Consider the following 6,369-nt stretch of genomic DNA (forward strand, 5'->3'; position numbering starts at 1 on the left):
ATATTTATATAGATATATATTTATATAGATATATATATATAGATATATATATATATATATATAACGTTTCATTCTTCAACAAGCAAAGACACTTTCTTAGCAGCAAATGGATTGTTTTCTAAAATTGACCATATATTATGCCACAAAGCAACTCTTAGCAAATACAAAAAAAAGTACAGATACTACCCTGCATTCTATCAGATCATAATGGAATTAAATTAGAAATCAATGATAAAAATAGAAGCTACTCCAACACCTGAAGACTAAATAATATGCTATTGAATGCACAATGGATTGCAGAAGACACCAAAGAGGAGATTAAAAATTCTTACAAGTAAATGAAAACACAGATACATCATATCAAAATCTCTGGGACACTATGAAGGCATTACTAAGGAAAGTTCATTGCATAGAGCTCATTTGTTAAAAAAAGAAAAAGTCAACAATAACCTAAAATTACATCACAAAGCCCTAGGGAAAAAATAATCAACGTCAAAAGCAGTAAAAACAAGAAGTAATTAAAATCAGAGCTGAAATCAATAAAATTGAAAAAAAAAGAATCAATTAAAAAATTGACAAAATGAAAAATTGGCACTTTGAAAAAATGAGTACATTTGATAAACCCTTCTCCATGCTAATGTAGAGAAGGAGAGAAAAAACTCAAATTACTAAAATCCATGATGAAAAAGTAAATATCACAATGAACACTATAGAAATACATAAGATAATTAGAAATTATTTTGGAAACTTGTACTCCAATAAAACAGAAAATATGGAAGACATCAACAAATGTCTAGAAACATGATTTAGCCAAACTTGAGTCAGGATGATATATACAAGTTCAACAGATCATTTTCAAGCAATGAAACAGAAGACACCATCAAAAACCTACCGACCAAAATAAGCCCAGGACTAAATAAATACAAGACCTTCAATGAGAACTAACACCAACACTTGTGAAATTATTCCATGAAATATAAAGAGAGAACACTTACAAATTCATTCTATGAGGCCAGAGTCACCCTGATTCTAAAACCAGGCAAAGACACAAAGAAAGGAAACTTTAGACCAATCTCTCTAATGAACATAGATGCAAAAATTCTGAATAAAATTCTGGAAAATCAAATACAACAACATATCAAAAAGATAGTGCACCACAATCAAGTGGGGCTCATACCAGGGATGCAAGGTTTATTCAACATACAGAAATCAATAAAGTTAATTCATCACATCAATAGACTTAAGGATAAGAATCATAATCACCTCAATGGATGCAGAAAAGGCATTTGACAAAATACAGTACCTTTACATGTTCAAAACACTAGAAAAACTAGGGATAAAAGGAACATATCTCAACATCATAAAGGCTATCTATGCTAAGCCCCAGGCCAACATCATTCTAGATGGAGAAAAATTGAAGGCATTCCCTCTAAATTCTGGAACAAGACAGAGATGCCCTCTTTCCACTTCTATTCAACATAGTTCTTGAAACACTGACCAGAGCAATTAGATAGATGAAAGAAATTAAAGGAATAACCATAGGAAAAGAAGAACTCAAACTATCACTATTTACTGATGACATGATTCTATAACTAGAAGATCCAAAAAATTCCACCAGAAAACTACTAAAACTAATAAATAAATTCATCAAATTAGCAGGTTACAAAATCAACACCCATAAATCAAAGGCAATCTGTACATCAGTGGCAAATCCTCTGAAAGGGAAACTAGGAAAACTAACTAATTCACAATAAACTAAAAAATAAAATAAAATAAATAAACTTGGGAATCAACTTAATGAAAGAGGTGAAAGCCCTCTACAATTAAAACTACAGAACACTAAAGAAATTAAAGATGACTTTAGAAGATGGAAAGATCGATCTTGCACTTGGATAGGCAGAATTAATATTATTAAAATGAACATACTTCCAAAAATCACTATTCAGATTTAAGGCAAATCCGATCAAAATAGTAGACAAAGGTACCAAAAACATGCATTGGAGAAAAGATAGCCTCTTCAACAAATGGTGCTGGGAAAACTGGAAATCCATATGCAGCAAAATAAAATTAAGTCCCCATCTCTCACCAAGCACAAAACTCAACATCAAGTGGATCAAGGACTTAGGAATTAAACCAGAGACCCTGCACCTAAGAGAAGAAAAATAAGTCCAAATCTTCATCATGTTGGATTAGACCCCTTATTAAAACTCCTACAGCATAAGAACTAAAACCAAGAATCAATCAGTGGACGGATTCACACTGAACGGCTTCTCAGCAAAAGAAACAACCAGTGAGGTGAAGAAACAGCCTACATCCCAGGAGCAAATTCTTACCACACACACACATGTCAGATACAGCACTAATCTCTAGGGTATATGAAGAACTCAATCTTAACACCAAAAAAAAAAAAAAAAACCAACAACACCCAAATAAACCAATCGATAAATGGACAAAGGAACTGAACAAGCACTTCTCAGAATATAATATACAATGGAGCTACAAATATTTTTTAAAAGTTCAACATAGCAATTAGAGAAATGCAAATCAAAACTAAGATTTCATCTCAGTCCAATCAGAATGGCAGCTATGAAGACAAACAACAACAAGTGTTGGCGAGGGAGTGGGGAAAAGGCACACTCATACATTGCTGGTGGGACTGCAAATTGGTGCAGCCAATATGGAAAGCAGTTTGGAGAGTCCTTGGAAAACTGGGAATGGAACCACCATTTGATCCAGCTATCCCTCTCCTTGGAATGTACCCAAAGAATCTAAAAAGATCATACTACAGGGACACAGCCACATTAATGTTTATAGCAGCACAATTCACAATAGCTAAACTGTGGAGCCAACCTAGATGCACTTCATTAGATGAATTGATTAAAAAACTGTGGTATATATATACAATGGAATATTAGCATTGAAAGAGAATAAAATCATGGCATTTTCCAGTAAATGGATGGAGTTGGAGCATATTATGCTAAGTTAATTTAGCCAATCCTCCCCCCAAATCAAAGGCTAAGTGATTTCTGATATGTGGAGGCTGATTCATAATGGGGATGGGGGAGCATGGGAGAAATGGATGGACTTTAGGTAGGCAAAGGGGAGGGAGGAAAAATGGAAGGAGTATGGGGGTAAAGAAGCTGGTGGAATGAGACAGACAGTATTACCTCAAGTACATGTATGAAGAAAGAAATGGTGTGACTCCATTTTGTGTATAACCACAGAAATAAAAACTTGTGCTCTACATGTAGTATGAATTGAAATGCAATCTGCCCATGTACAACAAATTAGAAAAAATAAATTGAAAAACACACTTTTGTATTGCTTTTGAAAGAAAACATCACAAATGTTACTATCACTTAAAAGTGATAGCAATTCATTATTTTATAACTTGAATGTTTTAAGTATCCTAACAATTAAATGTTAACACTATAAACAGAGTCACCCTCCTTCAAGAGTATCTAAAAAAACTATCTCAGTTTCTAGTAACCGCTGGAATCTCCTTATTTTGATAAAGCTTTCTAAAGTGAGATGATGGAAAAGCCTATCTTATATAAAACACAAAGGTCCACCGATGGCCACCCTCAGACTAAACACAGCTTAGTCCCTCAGAAACAGGAGAGGGAAGGTCTCCAGTGAGCTTTTCCTTGCTCACAATATTTGTCAGAAAGTCAGAAAATGCAGCTGTAAGTCCAGGGAAAAGAAAATCACAGGACCCTGGTCTGCAAACTCAGAAGGGGAGAGACAGATCTCCACACAGTGAGATGGGGAGACACCTGCATGGGACCGTGCCACCAAATACTTAATAGAGAATTTAGAGCTCTCAAAACCTGAAAATGCTCCTAGGAGGGAGGAACACCCAGAAGTTGAGCTAAGAATGGAGCCATGGTTAGATAGCATGTGGGACCATGATCTCTACTAGACCTGATCACTTTCCCAGTTGCCATAACCTTGGGTCAACACACTTACTGTTGTCCTCACCTACAGTGCAGGTCCCTGGTCACCTCATCACAGGGCATGTGGGCCACAGTATTCACCTAAACACTCTGGGATTTGGATTCATTCTTCTGATTTTGTTATTTTCTCTTTTCGAAGATTCCCCCTAAATATTTCTAAGACTCCACCTCTGTGAATTCTACTTTGATCATTTTAAGTCAGTGTATCTCAGAGTTTAAAGGGAGGGTCTATGAAGGGAGATGTTGTAGAGGAACATTTTTAGTCCAGTGCTTAGAGTGCAGAATATTCAAAGTACTCCATATTTTTTTTGGGGGGGGGATACATCGCAGCAGAGCCCAGCACAGATGAGAACTTTCAAAAGAGATTTCACAAGGGAGAAAATATTCACATGGCAAATAAATATATGAACGTGAGTATTGAGCAGAACTCTTCAAGGACGTTAATAGTCAAGGCAGCAGAGACTACTGTAGATTCACCAGGAAGGGACAGAATCACACCCCCACACACAACTATAAGACTGAGGGCCACAGGGACATTGAGTGATTGGAATGGCCAAGCCTGGTGTGGCAAAGGTAAGTAGTAAAGCACTTTGGAAGATGGTGTGGTGCTCTGTACTCAGGCGTTTGCTATCAAAGTGAAGTTATCCAATCCCCCCCCAAAAATGCCAAATGTTTTCTCTGATATAAGGGGGGTGACTCAAAGTTGGGTGGGGAGGAAGATTACATCTAAGTAGGGAATAGGGATGGGAGGGAAAGGGAGGGGAAGGGGAATAGCAAGGATGTGGAAGGAGATGTTCATCATTATACAAAATACACATATGAAGATTTGACTTCGGTGTTATCATACCTTATATGCAAACAGAGATATGATAAATTGGGTTACAAAGGTGTATTAAGAATTGTAATGCAAGAAAATCAATAAGAGCTCATGTATAATGGCATAATTTGCTATCAACATATTTTATATACAGAGTTATGAAAAATTGTAGTGTGAATGGATAATTATGAATGTACTGCATTCCACTATTGTCATGTCAAAAAGAAATAATAAAGGTCCTCAATTTTTTTAAAAGAATGCAATTTCAGCATTATTACCAAACTTTAACAAAAATAAAACAGTTCTATAAAACAGGAATTTAATACTAAATACCAGATAATTAATAAGGAATTAACATAATGTTTCTCAGATTATTCTATAAATAGGAACTCTCTCAAATTTATGCTATGAAGCCAGCATCACCATGATATCAAAACTAGACAAGAGCCCAGATCTTTTGTACACCTCTAATCACAACAATTTGGGAGGCCAAGGCAGGAGGATCACAAGCTTAAGGCCAGCCTCAGTAACTTAGCAAGACCTTGTCTCAAAATAAAATAAAACTGGAATTGTAGTTCAGAGTTACAATGTTTCTGGGTTCAATCCATAGTATCATAAAAAAAACCCAAGATCAAAACCACATAACAGGAAAGAAAACTAAAAATATAATTGATAAACTTAAATGAAAGCCTGCTCAATAAAATAACAAATCAAATTCAACATTACCTCTAAAAATCATTCAACATGATCAAGTTGTTTACTTTTCAGGAATGCAACAAACACAAGTCAATAATTATAATACACATACAAATAGAACAAAATATAAAACCCATGTGATCATCTTAATAGGTGCTGGAAAAAGCTTTTGTCGAAATTCAACATCACTTCTTGATAAAAATTCTAAAGAAACTTAGAAGGAACTTACCTCCCATCATAAACTCTATATAAAACAAAATACTCCAACATCCTACTGAATAGGAAAGAGCTGTGTGCATTTCTTCTAAAAATAATGGGCAATCAAAGAATGTGCACCATCACCACTCCTCTACACTAAAGTACTTAAATGTTAGTTGGAGTGTTTGGCAAGAGGCAGATATAAAATGTTACAAATAGTAAAGAAAGGGGTTGGGGCTGTAGCTTAGTGGTAAAGGGTTTGCCTCACATGAGTGAGGCCCTGGGTTCAATCCTCAGCACCACATAAAAATAAAGCTACTCTGTGTTCATCTACAACTAAATATTTTAAAAAGACAAATTATCTCTGTTTGAAAATTACGTGAACTTAACTTTAGAAAATTGTACAGTTTTCATCAGAAGACTTTTAGAGCTGATGAAAAAGTTCAGAAAAGTTGCAGAATAAATAAATAAATAAATAATAAATTGCTTTGGCCAAAATAATATATCTGTTGAGAAATACATCAGGAAATTCATTCTATTCCAAATAACTTAAAATGCTTCATTACAAGTCTTAGCAAAGATTAAAAATACCACTACAAGCAAATTTACAAAATGATAAGAAAATTAACATCATCGACAGATTAATTAAAGCCATCACATTAACTGAACCTACCTACAGATTCAATATGATCTCCTTCAAAC

Source organism: Marmota marmota, unplaced genomic scaffold, assembly GCF_001458135.2.
Source record: "Marmota marmota marmota unplaced genomic scaffold, marMar, whole genome shotgun sequence".
NCBI classification, from domain to species: domain Eukaryota; kingdom Metazoa; phylum Chordata; class Mammalia; order Rodentia; family Sciuridae; genus Marmota; species Marmota marmota.